Here is an 18,394-nt window from a genome sequence, read left to right on the forward strand (position 1 = left end):
TCCTTATACCAGCATTGGCCAAACATGTGGTTCTTGACATTTTGCTCAGGGATTTGCCTATATGGTACAAAATGAATTAGACAGGAATAAACAACTAAAATTTTATTTTAAAAATTATAAAGATGATTTAGTACAGAAGTTCTCAATCTGATGTTTATGGAATTCAGACTATGTGTGGGACTTCCTGATAAACCCCTTACATTTTTCTTTGTAGAGGGTCTATGTATTTTATTAGATATTTGAGTGCAGTTCAAGAGTCTCAAAGTGTTAATATGTATTGATGATATGTATCACAATTTATTCATACAAAATTAAGTGGATTATTAAGAAATATACATTTTACCTGCTCTGTGTAGGGTATTCTCTCCCTGGTAACTGTCTTCATTTGGGATTCACAAATGGAGAGCCTACGAAGATGACTTGAGTAAATGTGTATTGTCTTGAAAGGTGATCACAGAAGTAGGTGAGGGAATTGGGAGAGTGAGATAGGAAGGACGAAAAGTCAAATGAAAGGTTTATTGTCAAGGTCACTTTATGCGTAACACATAAGTGCTTGACTCTGTAAAAACTTATAGAGAAATTTAAAAAAAAAAATCTTTTTCTGCATTGTTCATCCTAAGAATAGAGACTGGAACATTTGACTATTGAATTCCATCATCCCTAAAAATTGAAAATTGCCCTCAGAGGTGTTAAATTCATCTACCATACTGCCTTTCCAGGTTGTAGCCGCTGCAAGGATGAAGGCTTATCTTCAGAGAAAGCCTCAATGCAGAAAAGCAGTGAGCCACAGAGTATGCTGTGATGAGGTATTGTTCACATGTTCAGAACTGTCTGCTACCCCTGTAGTTGAAGTACAAGGTGGACCAAAGAGCATGTGACATGGGGAACAAAAAACATCACCTCAATAATCAAATGGATATATCTGATTATTAAAAATATTAAATATATTAATAAAATGTGTAATAAAACTTAGAAATACTGGAGATTACATATTAGAAACATCTATGGTGTGGATATGTGCACTTCAAATTAACTTTCTCCATTCCCTGGAGACACTTATGTGAGATGACCATGTGCTTTTATCCCTAGTTAGTCCTACAACCAACAAGTTTTTTTATAAAGATGTGGACGATAGTGCTGAAAGGTATAGGTAGGTATGTTCAACAATAGAATGAAAAATTAGAATAAAATATTTCAGTTTGCCATATTCCCAGATTTATAATATATGTCATTTATCTAATCTATCTGTATCAATATCTAACTATCTATCTATCTATTGAGAGAGAGAGAGAGAAAGAATACAGATATCCTACAAAGACAGGTGGAATTTTTTCCTGTCCAATTCAATTTGCTTATTCTTTCATCCCAAATGGAGTGATGTTAAGAAAACATAAACCAGTCTTGATTGTAAGCAGGATCTTGGTTTAATACCAGTGAATTAAAACAATATAACTTTGGTGACTGTATCTATGATGAATGAGAGAGAATGTAATCCTATAGAAATATGTGGCAGTTGTCCACATAACACACAGAGGCATAAGCACATTGTTCTTTAGGCCTTTCTTCTGGCAGATGAAATGTGCTATGTACAGCATAGGAAACATGATTTTCAGTATCTGTGCCTACTCTAACAGGAAGAAAGTCAGATTTTGTTTACCATCTTGTCTGTATGTAACGCCAGTGCAGCTGCATGTCTTAAATTTGTTTATTCTGAAGTTTGGGAGGAAGAGAGTGTCTAGACAAAGGAATGGTGTGTTAGCTTCTTGCCATTGTCAGTCAAAAGCAGCATGTGCTTTGTGCCATGTGCTGCTGTTAGCTACATCCCCCTCAGATTATAGTGTCATTGTTAAAGTTGTAGATACACCTAGTTCACTCAATGAGAAAAAATAGACATTCTGCCCTGTAACAAGAAAGCAAAGAACAAGAACAGTTATAGCTTTAAACATTTAAGAATGCAGATCAAATTATTTTTTTCCCCTTTCTCTTACTGGCAGGGACACAAATGTGTAGATAAGTCCAAGAAAAATACAAAACATCCAAATATTATAAACATAAGTCATGTTAGTCTCAAAATCCCTATAAGATACATCATACACAACAGTTGGCTCACGTGTCCTTGAGATGAAAACTAAAATGTTGAACAGCTATTCATATTCTATGAAAAAGATTATCCAAAGGTGTTGAGTAGTATTTAAAAAATAATAATTTGGGTGTTTTGTTCTGTTAGAATTCAACTGGAAGTTTTCCTGTACCTTCCTTCCCAGCTTTTTGAGGGCTCTGGTTTTTGTTTTTATTTTTTAAATAGATTTCATATTATAGTTTTATATTCAGATACTCTTTTTAAGAATAACATGTGAGAAGAATAAATGAAAGAAGATGGGATTGGGAGGGAGACAAACCATAAGTGACTCTTAATCTCACAAAACAAACTGAGGGTTGCTGGGGGGAGGGGGTTTGGGAGAAGGGGGTGGTATTATGGACATTGGGGAGGGTATGTGTTTTGGTGAGTGCTGTGAAGTGTGTAAACCTGGTGATTCACAGACCTGTACCCCTGAGGATAAAAATATATGTTTATAAAAAATAAAAAATTATATTTAAAAAAAAAAAAAGAATAACATGTGAAAACAAAACTGCTTTATGAATTCTGGGCAACAACTTTCTTCAAAAATAAGTTTGTTCCATGTAACATGTGCCATAGCAAATGATGAAGATTACCTGTTTTTACATTTTATCCATTTGTAAGTTTCTCCATATGATAGTGAATGTAGGCAATGTATATATAGGGGAGATATAATTTTTAATTCCACTGTTTATTGTTGTATCTATGAACTTACTTCCTTAAATGTTAGGAAAATGTTTCTCAAAATAATCTAAAAGTTAACTTACCTATTATTGTTTGAATGTTTGGTAAGAAATTCATATCCAAGAATCACTTTGGGAAAGGGGTGTAACCAAAGTATTAGGATTCACAGGAATTAATATATGATAAATAGAATGGTAAATAGGCAATTCCTCTTTATGTTAATATGACTGAAAAAATATGAAAAATAGGATGGTTGGTTAGAATGTCTCCCTAAGGGAAATTGTGCCACAGATGGTGAGACAGACTGCTACAAAGTCTCCGTACCTAGAGATCTTTTGGGAGCCACCTCAGAAATATACACTGAATTTATTTACTTCCTTCCATCTTGGCCTGCCTTCTTTAAAGTTCAAACTACTCTGGTTACCACTTTGAACTACTTGAAATTGTCTCACAGCTTTTACTGATGCAACCCTAAAGTCCAAGCAGTCAACATGTGCTTTTAAAAATTAGATTACTTATGTGTTGAAAGAGCAGAAGTCCATAGGGTGCTTGTGAATAAAACACATAAACAGTTTTTTTTTTTTCCTGTTCCAAACATATGTGTACATAAGACACCTCCCAACACACACAACACACCCCAAGATACCTGGTTCTTTAAATTCTTCTTCAACTTAGATCTGTCCTATATCTTGAATCAAGTTTAGATTAGGTTTCATATTTTTTGGTCACAATTAGATGAAAGAGTGTCAATTTTAATCATAAGAATTATTAAGTGCGGTTATCAAAATGGCCAAAACTTTTTGAAAAGTTTTAAAAAGACTCCTTTCTCTCTCATCCTTGGTTTGCTTCATGCAACAAGCAGCAGCATGGGGCATGGAAGGGATCTTCTCTGTCTTGCCTTCTGTGGCTCTACTTCCTCTCCTCTCCCCATCCCAAGCTAGACTATCTTTTGATCCTCTAGCTTTATATTGAGGTAAGGAAGAGAAGCAGTAAGTAGGAGAGACCTGACTTCACTGACAACATTGTAACTTAATATAGCTACTTTCCTTGTAGGATTTAGATCTTACCCTTTAGTAGAGCACTTTGGAAGTTTCTCAGAAATGTCCTCACTGAAAAAATCTGATTATAAGTTTTCTGACATGAGTAATTATATTTTTCCTTCCATTTGTTCCATAGGAATCATAACCTTAAGATTTGGGCAAACTGGCACTGATTTACCTTATTTGGTTCTTATCACACGTCCAGCTTAATAATTTTTAAAACAATAGTAGACTGGCTATTCTCCCAAGAAACAGTCACACATATTTTGCTCCCCTGTCTGTGGAAGGACAGAACAATTTTCATCCACCAGGAAGCATTAGTCACTTAGCAGCAAGAACAATTACTGACAACAGAATCTAAACAAATTCTTTCTCTTTCTTATCTTTTCAACATCAATCCATTTGTTTCCCTAAATGTGTGTTGGCTTTGAGAGGTAAAACTGTTTTCTATCATTTCTTCCAAGTCCCAGATAAGTGGAAAAACACCCAACTTTCAAAGAAGGAGTTCCTTGGAGATATATCATTCTTGACTTAAGGTTTCATTCAAACTATGGCATTTTACTATCCTGGTAGACATAGAAATCATACACTTGAAAGAAAAATCATTTAAGATTAGGTCTGCAGGGGGGCACCTGGGTGGCTCAGTGGGTTAAAACCTCTGCCAGGTCATGATCCCAGGGTCCTGGGATCGAGTCCCACATCGGGCTCTCTGCTCAGTAGGGAGCTTGCTTCCTCCTCTCTCTCTGCCTGCCTCTCTGTCTACCTGTGATCTCTGTCAAATAAATAAATATAAATCTAAAAAAAAAAAAAAAAGAATAGGTCTGCAGGGGTGCCTGGGTGGCTCCCAGGGTCCTGGGATCAAGCCCCACATCAGGCTCTCTGCTCAGCAGGGAGCCTGCTTCCCTTCCTCTCCACCTGCCTCTCTGTCTCGTTGTGATCTGTCTGTCAAATAAATAAAATCTTTAAAAAAAAAAAAAGATTAGATCTGCATTTGAGTAAAAAAGGCTCATGATATCTGTAGCCTAAAGAAGAAAGGATTTTGTTTTTATCTCAGGTAGTAGTAGAAAGGTAAGGTCAAAGCTAATTATGACTCTGCTCTCACAAGGCCCTCTATACCTTCCTTTGTTCTGTCTTATAAAGTGGATGACTTCCAAATCTCAGATCACTGTGTTGAAGTTCTAGAACATAGGTGAGGTTCGGTGGGGTGAGGTCCAGAACCGATGACCAAGAGAGAATGCTTGAGACATCTTTGGTGCAAATTGTTGGTTTATTAAAGCACGGGGACAGGACCCAGGGGCAGGGAGAGCTGCTGCCCCAGGTTGTGAGGGATGGCAGGTTATGTACCATGCAGTTGGGGTAAGGTAAAGGAAAAGGAGGTTTCAACAGAACTTTCATATGCTAAAGAGGGCCTACAAGGTACTGGATACCGGAGGTCTTGCAGAGTTGATCAAGGTTGTCTTTCCCTTTTAGCAAGCCATTAACATCCAGATAGTTGGGAGATTCCTAAAGAATGTCACATTTGTCCCACCCAGGAGTGGTTGGGGTGAGGGGGAGATTGCGAGGTGTCAGCCTTTTGCTTGGGGTGAGGGGGAGATTGCGAGGTGTCAGCTTTTGCTTTGTGCTCAGCCAGCCTTCTGCTCCTTCATCAAATGCATGGTGAAAGATGGCTTCTACAGCTCTAGTTATTACATTCACATTCCAGGGAGCAGGAGAGAAAATGAAACTGAAAAATCAAAAGGCGCAGCAGACATGAAACATCTATTTTTTTAAGGAAGTTACTTAAATGACCAGTTTATAATCCCATTGGTGCAAACTTATTTGCCAAATACAGCCAATTCTATTGGCTATATTTAGCTGCCAGAGAGACTGATATATCTATATCCTTAATCTGTGGGTGGTTATGTATTCTCTCACTATGAAGTATAAAAGTACACAGGTGGCATTTAGGGAGTCTCTTCCCAACTTCCTATAGCTTATAGAACCTGCCAACCTTTTCAATTTCATTGGATTTTTCACCTTTTTACTGTGCTTCAGTAATGTAGTAATTTTTTTTTTTTAATGCAGCAATATTTTTGTTTCTTGAACATTCCAGGCTCATCTCTAACTCCCATTTTGGCACTTGTGCTTCTTTTAACCCAGAACTTTCTTTTCTCAGAATTTCTCTTTGATAACTCTATTCACTTATATCCTCAATAATGCTTTCTCCAACGAGTTTATAAGTCAGGAAGTACTTTTCTCCCTACACAATCATTCCTTTTTAATATGTCTTCTTGTATGCAGAGAAGGTATGTCATTGTCTGAAATTATTTATTTACTTATTTCTTACCTGTCTCCATATAATAACTGCAGAGGGTGGTGTCTTTTTATTTAATCTTCAGTCCCTACATCTCTGCCAGGCATATAGTAGGTGCTCGATCTTTATTGAATAAATGCATGCATATGCTAACGTTTTTAATGTTTCTTTTTTCTCAAATGTAAAGCATCTGCAAACTAGGTGATTGTGTCTGAATGCTTTATAAAAATGTTTCTTGGTAGTGCTTATGATTGTTTTTATTCATCCATTACCTCAAAAAACCCTTCTTTGGGGTGCCTTGTGTTAAGCTCCCAACTCTTGGTTTAGACTCAGGTCATAATCTCAGGGTCATGAGATGGAACCCCACATTGTGCTCTGCATGGGGTGTGGCGTCTGCTTAAGTTTCTCTCTCCCTCTTACTCTGACCCTCCTTGCTGCGCTCTCTCTCTCTAAAATAAACAAATCCTAAAAAAAAGCCCCCTTCCTTACCAGCTTATTTTTTAATTAAAGGCAATCCTAGCATTTGTTAAAATAATTCTTGAAACTAAAATAGTGTTCAAGGAATAAAAGCTACTATAGTTTACTATCTTTAAGAAAAGGACTATATCACCCTGGGAACATTCAGTAATTCTAATTTCCTGCCTTTTTTTTTTTTTTAATGGTATCTGAGCCATAGAATTAATATTCCCATTTAGATAAACCACAGAGAATTGAAATGTCCTAATTTTTGTCCCTATTCAGTTAAACTGTAATATTTCAAACATAGGTTTAGTTTTATCCTGGTATTACCTAATAGGTAAAAATAGTTCTCTATAGATAATTGTTTTAACTATGATGTCTAATTATTGTTAAAAACATAATTTCTTTTCCCTGAAAACTCCTGAAGTCACAGAATTCCTGGATATATTAGTTAACCCTAAGGGTATTACTTTCCTCCTTTTCAGTAGACCTTCACACAATCTTAGAACAAGAACTGATTATGATCTTTCAATGCCATATTTTGAAGCTCGGACAAGAACAAATCGTTTTCCCATTGTGTATCATTCTCCAACTTTTATTTTCTGAAGATAATCACATAAAACTAATTCAAGACAACCTTAGATATACAACTACTGACTCTTGGAGCTTTTAATCACCTGAACTGCATTTGCACACTGATTTGCTGAGGATGATTTCTCCAGCTTTCTCTTTTAATATGTTTATAGAAGGGACAGCATTAATTTATATTTTCTGAAATTAGATATTAGGTATTTTTTTTAAAGATTTTATTTATTTATTCAACAGAAAGAGATAACAAGTAGGCAGAGAGACAGGCAGAAAGAGTGGGGGTGGGGGAAGCGGGCTCCCTGTTGAGCAGAGAGCCCGAAGTGGGGCTCGATCCCAGGACCCTGGGGTCATGACCTGAGTTGAAGGCAGAGGCTTTAACCCACTGAGCCATCCAGGCGCCCCAGATATTAGGTATTTTAATGCATGTTTTATAGACTATATATTGAGAAAATATCTCAAAACAATTTGAATCATCAGATCATCTCCATGTGTGTTCATGTTTATATGTATCTAAAATTAATGTATATGTAATGAATTTATGCAGTAACATTTATGCACTAACATTTGAGATCAACTTTGCTTTGCTTAATTCACACATGCTACCATTTGATTATTTTCTTTTTCTTTTTTTTTTTTTAAACAGTACTTTTTTTTTTTTTTTAAGATTTTATTTATTTATGTGACAGAGGGAGAGATCACAAGTAGGCAGAGAGAGGAGGAAGCAGGCTCTCCACTGAGCAGAGAGCCTGATGCGGGGTTCGATCCCAGGACCCTGAGATCATGACCTGAGCTGAAAGCAGAGGCTTAACCCACTGAGCCACCCAGGCGCCCCATGATTTTTTTCTTTTTCTATCGAAAAGGTTTACATAAAACTTTCCAGACAGAAATTATAACTTTTATTTTTTTGCATCTTTAGTAATTACCTCCTGCATGTTCTCCTTATCCTTGCCTTGTTGATGCTGTGTTTCTGCACTTAGAACTAATCTGTACATGAAGAGTTTCTTATTGTGCTTTCCAGCTCTGTACTACCTTAGCCTTTTGTACCATGTTTAACTTTTTTTTTTAATCTTAAGTTGTGCATTTGTGAGGATAAGTGTATATGTGTATAAAAAACTAGTGGGGCATGGGACGTGTGGGTGGCTCAGTTGGTTAAGCAGCTGCCTTCGGCTCAGGTCATGATCCCAGCGTCCTGGGATCGAGTCCCACATCGGGCTCCTTGCTCAGCGGGGAGCCTGCTTCTCCCTCTGCCTCTGCCTGCCATTCTGTCTGCCTGTGCTCGCTCTCTCCCCCTCTCTCTCTCTCTGATAAATAAATAAAATCTTTAAAAAAAAAAAAAAAAACTAGTGGGGCATTATTTTAAGATGCTGATTTTTTCTACTTATGTGTCTTCATAACCCTGTTAGATTACAAATATTTGATAAATATAACCACATTTTATTTGCTTTTTATCTGGAAAAATGCCAAATAACTTCATTTGCCTTCAATAAAAATTTGGTAGTATCCATCTGAATATATGTGAAAACTATTTTCCATGAAATTCTTCAGGGTCTGAAAAAGCTATTGTGAGTTCTGTTCCAGACCATTGCAAAAAAGCAAGTCAATTGAATTTTTTGGTTTTCCAGTTCATATAAAAATTATCTTTATACTATATTGTAGTCTATTAAATGTATAATGGCTTTATGTCTAAAAAAACCAGTATACCTACCTTCATTTAAAAATACCTTATTGCTAAAAAATGATAACCATCATTTGAGCTCCTAGTGAGTCATAATCACTGATTACAGATATAACAATAATGAATACAACAATATGTAAGATTAGTGAACTATGTAATATATACTATAATAATGAAATAAAATATAATACTAAACTTTTAAATTTTGAAATATTGCTAGAATTACTAAAATGTGACACAGACATGAAGTGAGCAAATACTGTTGGGAAATGGACCTAAAAGGTGCTTGATGCAGAGATGTCACAAATCTTCAACTTATTAAGAAATATCATATCTTCAGAGTGCAATAAAGTAAAGCACAATAAAACAAGGTATGCCTGTATTATCCAAATCATCATTTCGATAAAGACCACCCTAGTTAAGTCAATTCTCCCATCATCCCACTTCTTTGCTATCACATTAACCTATTTTATATTCTTCAAAATAGATATCTTTACCCACATTTTGAAATTTAATGTATATATGAATAAAATAAATAAAATATATGAATATATATTCATATATATGAATAAAATAAATAAAAAACACTTTATACTTTTAAGCATAGTATTTATTACCTGTTTTATAACTAAGAATACCAAGAAGCTCACTCAAGTGAAAAGGTAGTTGAGTGTAGGACCTTACAACTGTAGAAAATAGGGAAACCACTGTGGGTCTGGAAATTCCTCTTTGAAGAAGAATATGATACTCAAAGTGTTGTAAACTAAAGAAAACAACTGATATTAGGAATCTCACTAGTCGTACGAAGAACATACCAACACCAGTAGAGGTAGAGCATCCAAAAAAAAGGAAATATTTCAAAATCCACATACAGGGAGGTGATCAATATCAGAAAATTTTGTCAGCAGTTAGCAGGAACCATCAAAGTGGATTACCAGATGCTTAGAGCTATGACATTAATCAAGTAACCCAGACATCAGCTCGATTATAATAAATGAAATAAAAACAAACCAACCAAACAAAAATATGCTGCTATTCCTAAGGCAAGAGGTAAGAATTGAGGTTGCAGGAATAAGTTAAACATTGATTTCTTAGACTAAATTATCAGGGGAATAGTGGAAAAGTAGCTAGAGTCCAGATACAGAGATCTCAGAATTAGTCTGGAATACCTATGAATTACGGGCTCGGGATTATAATAGATCCTATTGTCCCAAATAACTCACTTAAGAAGATAAAACTGAAGGGGGTGCCTGGCATCTCAATCAGTTAAGCATCTGCCTTTGGCTCAGGTTATGATCCCAGGGTCCCAAGACCTAGTCCCAAGTCTGGCTCCCAGCTCAGCAGGGAGCCTGCTTCTCTCTCTGTCTGCTTCTCCCACTACTTGTTCTCTCTCTTTCTGAGAAATAAATAAAATAAAATAAAATAAAATAAAATAAAATAAAATAAAATAAAGTAAAATAAAATAAAAAGCTAAAGCTGAGGAGAAAAAGCAATAAGATTTGAAAAACTGGCAAAGGCTAACATAATTAAAAATATATTTACTAAGATATTTTGTACATTATTTGAATCATGAACTATCTTGTAAATATATAACCAAAGAAATTAATATACTATCTAAGCTTAAAACATTGTCCTATCTCTTTATTGATTTTTTTCTATATCTGAGTAGCTCTACTTTATTTTAAATTGAATACATTTAAAACTTTAAATAGTTTTACCTAAAAATTTATAACAGTAAGTGAAAAATCTATAAGAGATATGATCAATTAAATGTAACTGTACAGTAGTTCTATTTCTAATTTTTTGAGGACCCTCCATACTGTTTTCCACAGTGAATGTACCAGTTTGCACTCCCACCAACATTGCAACTCCTGTATGACCCTGTAATTATACTACTAGGTATTTACTCAAAGAATACAAAAGTACAAATTCAAAGGGATATACCCACCCTGATGTTTATAGGAGCACTATCCATGATAGTCAAGATATGGAAGCAGCCTAAGTGTCCCCTGTCAATGAATGGATAAAGAAAACGTGCTGTGTGTATATATGTATATGTATATTCTTCAAAATAGGTATCTGTACCTACATTTTGAAATTTGATATAGTGTGAATATATATTAATAAAGTAAATAAGAAAATAGTTTATCTTTTAAGCAGAGTATTTATTGCATACATATATGCATAGTATTTATTGCATATATTGCATAAATGGAATACTACTTAGCCATATAAAAGAATGAAATTTTGCCATTTGCAATGACATAGGTGAAGGTAAGAGTATTATGCCAAACAAAGTAAGTCAGTTATGGGAAAAAAAATGCTATATGATTTCACTCATGTTAGAACAAAGCAAAAGAAGAAAAAAAAGCGGCAAACCAAGAAACAGACTCAAATATAAACACCCTGATGATTACCAGAAGGAAGGTTGAAGGAGAAGGGTTAAATAGATGATGGAGCACTTGTTGTCATGATTACTGGGTATGGTATAGAAGTGTTGAGTCAGACTGTACATTTTGTATCTGAAACTAAGATTACACTGTATGCTAACTAACTGGAATTTAAATGAAAATTAAAAAAAAAAAACAAAGCAGCTGTGGAAATAAATAAAAATAAAAATATACAGTATCATTGAATTTTAAATAGTTTAATTTTCTCATCAACATTATAACTTTTGCAGCCTCTTGGTGTTCTGTTAAAAGAGTAGATTAGACATGCTTAGAGGGATACTAATGAATTTCCCCATTATATAATCAGAAGGATTAAAAGTAAATAATTTCATAGCTCTGTGGTTCTAAGTTATTTAAGTACAATGATTCTGCATCTCCTAAGATCTTCTCCAGAATCACCAGAACCCACTTTTGGCAGGACATCCATGGAGCAAAGATGCCTCAGTGCATGCAAATTGTAATCACTCTAGGTTCAAGGAAAGATGAACAGACAAAGAGAAAAATCCTAACCACAAATTTTCTACTCAACATTAAAAAAAAAATATTAGCTAGATTCTTTCCAATAGTTGATATTCAAGGTTATTATCTTTAACTATAGCATAAAAAATTCTTATGTTAGCAAATACATTTAAATACTTGGGTTTTTCAAGTTTGAATAATGAGATTATATGTTTATAAAAATTTTTCCACAGAATCTTTCCTTCTCTTTTTCTCTTTTCCTCTCACTCACTCTCTCAAACATGCATTTTTTCCTCTTCTTAATTATACTAGTTTAAAATCTCAATTACTTACATACATGTATACTTGAAATTAAATTTTAAAATTTAATGTAATATATATTATGCCACACATTTTAATACCTCATGTTTCCTAAATATAAATCCAGTGCCTATACATAATTACTTTATAAAATGTTGTACCAAATTAGAAGTTTGAAAGGTAAGTCATAACTTCTTATTCTGAAGATATATGGACTCAGTGTCATGAAAATATGTGGGAAAATAGATATCCTCTTTGAAATATAAAGTTTAGAATCATTTTTGTTGGTCTCTCATTTTCTGTTAAATTTAACTTGGAGATTCCTCCAACTTTGGTCAGGAGACAAGCTTTCACCATTTATCAAAGGTTTTTCTTTGGAGATGTAAATAAATGATTTCCAATTGGAATGAAGCTCATTTCTGCTGTGGTAGGCACCTGTCTATGGTAACAAGACTAAGCCCACCACTTCATTATTCACATTCCACATGGCAGATGGCAGATGACAGTGACCTTTAGTCATTTTGTCCAGTGAGAGATTAAACTTAGCTCATAAATTGCCAATCTGCTGAGCCATCTGGTCTTTCACGGTGGATTTTCTTTAAGTCATTCACTAAGCTTAGGAAAATAATTTATTGACCACCTATGGTCTATATATTAAGGACTGTCTTACAATTATAACCTGTAAACATTATGGGATAAACAGCATTCTATAAATGCTTCAAGTGAAATATGTACAGTATAATGTGTACATGTGTATTTTTAGAATATTTAAATTCCTTTCACATCAGATGTTTAACATCTGATATGTGTTCTGCTATGGAAGTGAGATAGGGTAGAGTGTAAATATGCTCAGTGTGAACTCAAATAGTGAAGAACTTTCACTTAGAACTATTCGTAAAATTTATAGATAAGTGGATGGTTTATATTGTTGTGACACTTGTTTTGCCATTATCCTTGTTTTAAAGTAAAATTGGAGTAATTTTTTTTTTTTTTAAAGATTTATTTATTTATTTGACAGAGAGAGATTACAAGTAGGCAGAGAGGCAGGCAGAGAGAGAGAGAGGAGGAAGCGGCTCCCTGCTGAGCAGAGAGCCCGATGCGGGACTCGATCCCAGGACCCTGAGATCATGACCTGAGCCGAAGGTAGCGGCTTAACCCACTGAGCCACCCAGGCGCCCTAAAATTGGAATAATTTACAACGAATTTAAGATCCAGTGCTTAACCTTGTAATGTAACAAAAGATTCCAATGAATTGTCAGTCTGACCTTGATCTCAAGCAGGTAGTTTCCAACTTCTCATATTCTGAATATGAGGGGCTCTGAAAAGAACAGATCACCCATACACTATTGGTAATTATGAAAGCTTGGGACATTTTATGGTTGTGAACATCCAAAATGGATGTTAACATTTTTGGAATTTAGAGATTTTTTCAGTTAACAACTTCACAATGAAAACTAATTTATATGTCAATTATCCTTAATATAAATGTGGTGCTTTGAGACATATACTACTATAATCCTTGGTAGATCCTAAAATTAATAACAAAGCAATTATTTTCTCAAAGTACAAGTGAAAGTAATTATTACAGGAAGGGACAGCCAACACTTTAACTGAACCAACTGTTTCCTTGGCAAGTGAATGATAGCAACTATTTATTTTTTTAAATGGATGATTACTATTAAAATCAATGTTACTTAATAAAATAGTCATCATAGGAACAATGACATTTTTCTCTCCCTTTTTTCCTCCCCTTTTTTCTCCTAATTCTGTGACTGCTAAATTGGTGATGGTCTCTGACTTCAGGGAGCTTGCCAAATGAGATAAGTATATGCATGGTCCTTGACTACTGTATTTCCTGGCATTCCTTTTGGAGACCACTATTCATGATGAGTATAGCAATCCAAGAAGATTCCATCCAATCCATCTCTTGGCCCCAGGGTAGATGTTGCATTTGTCATTGTTAAAGCGGAAGACAATAGGATACACTAAAGATAAGTATACAAAATCTAGGATAGAGGGTTAAATAAAACTATAAGATGATATTTAACAGAAAATGTGAATGTTTAGTAATTCTTTAATGCCCTTTACTGATCATTACTTTCCCCCTTGCACTGTGTGTAAGGCAGCAGGTTAGCCTGACTTGAAGTCAGGTGACTGCTTCATTTCCACTCCTTTCACATGTACATGTACAACTTTGCTACCACTTACTAGTAGCCTTTAAGTTGACTTGCTTGAGACCTGGTAATTGCATGCTTTCCTAGCAAAAAGAAGACTAATATCAATATCCACAAATATAGATAAAAATAAATATGATAAAAATGAAATAAATATAAAAGTTCTTATAGATACTGTTGCCTACCCAAAGCTCTAGTATGAGGTCTTCTATTTCTTTCCCAGAAAGAATTATCAAGTATTAGAGAGATATCTAAAGCAAGGTATTTTCATACTACAGCTCCTTCCTTGACTAATACAGAAGAATATAAAAAGATGTAAAAAGCAAATAATTTTCAGGTTCTGAGTCAATGTCATTAGAGTATGTGTCTATGTACCACCTAAAATCATTTCTCCATATCATGTTTTGGTAATCCTGGAATAGGTGTTATTCTTTAAATTCAGAACTTCTACATTTTAATCTGATTTCTGCCATTTTCCAACTTTGTGTCTTTAGGGATTCACAATGACCTGGCACACACACAACCCTGTTTCTTATTTTATAAACCTTGGGACAGTACTTATTTTAGAAGGAAGCAGTGAAGACTGGATGAGGATATATGTAAAAATTTATCCTGTAGCTAAAATGTACAGTTTCTGCAACAATTAGTAGTTGTCATGATTTTTGAAGGGGGAACATCAAATGAAAATATAAAATAACTAGTCAAGGCATGTGAATGCCCAGGAAGTCTGTTGGTATTCTTGACTTTTGAAACATAAATTTCATCATAACATGTCTGTGGTTCTTTGACATATTCTTTTTTCTACTTGTTTTTTTTTTTTTAATTCTTCTTGGATTACTTTTAGATCAAAGTAAAATATTTCATAAATTGACATCGGTTTTTTTTAATTTTTTATTTTTTATAAACATATATTTTTATCCCCAGGGGTACAGGTCTGTGAATCGCCAGGTTTACACACTACACAGCACTCACCAAAGCACATACCCTCCCCAATGTCCATAACCCCACCCCCCTTCTCCCAACCCCCCTCCCCTCAGGAACCCTCAGTTTGTTTTGTGAGATTAAGAGTCACTTATGGTTTGTCTCCCTCCCAATCCCATCTTGTTTCATTGATTCTTCTCCTACCCACTTAAGCCCCCATGTTGCATCACCACTTCCTCATATCAGGGAGATCATATGATAGTTGTCTTTCTCCGCTTGACTTATTTCATGCTTAGCGAAATAAGTCAAGCGAAGAACCATTTTTTTTTTTAATTTTAAATGTCATGAGACATTTCATTTTTATTGATTAAAAACATGATTTTTTTTTATAAACATATATTTTTATCCCCAGGGGGTGGTGCAAAAATAATAATACTGTTATGCTGAAAATAAATAAAAAATAAATTTAAAAAAAGTAAAAAAACAAAAAAAACCAAAAAAACATGATTTTTTACAAACATACATTAAATATTTGGATACTTGAAATGTATTTGTGTGTGACCTCATATGCCTGACATAAAAGCTTCTAAGTTAAAAGCAGCACATACTTGCTAATAATTACCAAGATTTTGATCTTACTGTACTTTTCAAAAGAATTTTTTCCCAACTAAACCTATAAAAGATGACGACAATACACTAAACAAAAGCAATCTGGCAGCCAAACCAGTGTACATTTAAGCTATAAAGCTTTTTTAGTTTAAACAATTCTTAGAATTCTTTCAAAAAGCATATTGAAGCATATCTTAAATACGTAAGAAATTTTTTTCTCCTTTTACTCCTCCCCTCAAAAATCCTAGTGAAATGGGTGTGCAAGGTGCTCTGAACATAGGATATGCAGAAGGCTTGGTCTGCTATATTTCCTTTGAGTAAAGCAATAAGGATAGAAACATGTGGATGGCGGCCCATATAAATGCAGCTCTGTGGAACTTGTTATGTAGGAATATATTTTTCATATAATTTTTAAAGAACTTTTCCTGGCAAACAAAAATGAATCATGCTCATTATAGAATAGTTCAGAGATAAAAGTATGGAAAAGACAATAAAGACACCTGTAATCCTACCACACAGAGGTACCTCCTGGCAATATTCTGGCGTGTTTCTCTTTTTTCCTAAGCATACAAAAATATAAACATATAAAAATGATTATATTCACAGACTGTACCCCTGGAGCTAATAATACATTATATGTTAATTTTTAAAAAAGATTATATTATTTATAGAATTTGATATCCTGCTTTTTTCACTGGATAAAATGGTGGTGAGTTGCTTACCTTTCCATTTATATGTTCTTCAAAGAATTTATTAATTTAATGGCCAACAGAAACTTTCATTTAATGGATATACCATAATGTAAAACAAAGAATAGTATTTCTAATTTTATAGCTTTTAAAGTTTTATATAAACAAACTTTAATTTTACATAAAATTTTAAAAGCTACAGAATTATAAATATGTATCACGTTTTTGACAACTGATGCCTCCTAGCACGAAATAACTGGTATAAAGTCTCTTCGTGTTTTCATAACTCCTCAAAGGCTGGGAAAAGCCAAAAAGCTAGACATTGCACAAGAATACCATACTCTGAACATTTCAGGTCATACTCCAAGGGTCCACAGTCTATACCATCACACATGGATAACCGAAGGTCTGCTTGTAAAGTCCACGTGCCGAACTCCTACAAGCTGTAAAAGAGAGTTGATGGGTTTGTGATCCAATCTATTTTTATCACGGTGTATAAAATGGATGTTGTTACCTGAGGAGGCAATTTCTTCACCTCTTTTCATTCCCAATTTTTTATAGATTTCTCTCTCAGGGTCAACATAGATTTCATGAGAATACCCAGTCAGTTGGCAGAAAGGCTCGATATGATGATAGGATGACTGTCCAATCACTATTAGAGTGACGTCTGCTTCCTCTAAAAAACTCTTGGGGATTTTGGCCAGATCTTCTACGTATTCCTTGCAAATATAACACAGGAAATGCCTCACGAAGACTACGACAGCCCGATGCTCCCGAAACAGCACGCCGAAAGGCACCTGCCTCCCGGAGGCGTCCAGCTCGGGCAGCGCGGCCACCGCTGCGGCCAGGGGCTGCCCGCGCTCTGGGCTGCTCGGGACTGTGGCTGGGGCGGTGCGACCGCTGACCTGCCGCATGACTGCGGCGAGGGCGGGGTCGACCTCTGCACCCTGCATCTGCCCGCCCGGGTTCGAGCCCACCGTCCCCAAAGCGGACAGCACAGGTTCGGGGAGCCGGGTCGCTGCCAAGCGGGGCTTAGGGCGGAGCAATCCCTCGAAGAACCAATTTTTAATAAAGTCGGATTTTCCAAAGATAATTTGCCATCCCACATGCTCTTCTTATTATGTGAGGCTGACAGTCAGAACTCAGTGGGTTTTTGTGACTATTTCCACCACAACAGTATAGAGGGAATGCTGTGAGATGAATTCTGAATGCAAGTCATAAAAGAACATGCATCTACCACATTGTTCATCAGCATACTTGCACTAGAGCCCTCCCTGTGTTGCCATGTGAAGAGTGTGATTGGTCCTGAGGCTTGTGATATGAAAAAATCCAAACCAACCCCCACAGAGAAGGATTGCATGGAGAAGTTCTGAGATCTCTGGATGAGAAAGAGGGTCCTGTGAAGATCCTTTTCTTCCACATCCCCCTTTACTGTCCCAGCTCCAGCTGCCATCTGACAGATACCATGTGAGAGAACCTAAGCCAGAGATTTCAGCCAAGCCCATTCAACAGAAACCATGAGAGAAAATAAAAGAACATTCATTGTTTTAAGTCTCAAAATTTCGGAATCGTTCATTGTATAAAAATAGAACTGCCCTATGACCCAGCAATTGCACTATTGGGTATTTACCCTAAAGATACAAATGTAGTGATCCAAAGGGGCACATGCACCCGAATGTTTATAGCAGCAATGTCCACAATAGCCAAACTATGGAAAGAACCTAGATGTCCATCAACAGATGAATGGATCAAGAAGATGTGGTATATATACACAATGGAATACTATGCAGCCATCAAAAGAAATGAAATCTTGCCATTTGTGACAACATGGATGGAACTAGAACGTATCATGCTTAGCGAAATAAGTCAAGCAGAGAAAGACAACTATCATATGATCTCCCTGATATGAGGAAGTGGTGATGCAACATGGAGGC

The 18,394-nt window shown here is 35.4% G+C and overlaps 1 pseudogene across 1 annotated transcript; it reads right to left on the reverse strand.

Moving 5' to 3' along the window:
- Window positions 1–15,949: 15,949 nt before the first annotated feature.
- Window positions 15,950–17,504, reverse strand: LOC309863469 (peroxiredoxin-like 2C pseudogene; annotated as a pseudogene). The gene has a single exon. The product of its transcript is annotated as a peroxiredoxin-like 2C pseudogene (transcript).
- Between the last annotated feature and the right edge of the window lie 890 nt (window positions 17,505–18,394).

This window comes from Mustela nivalis (genome assembly GCF_964662115.1).
Source record: "Mustela nivalis genome assembly, chromosome: 4".
Lineage (NCBI taxonomy): Eukaryota > Metazoa > Chordata > Mammalia > Carnivora > Mustelidae > Mustela > Mustela nivalis.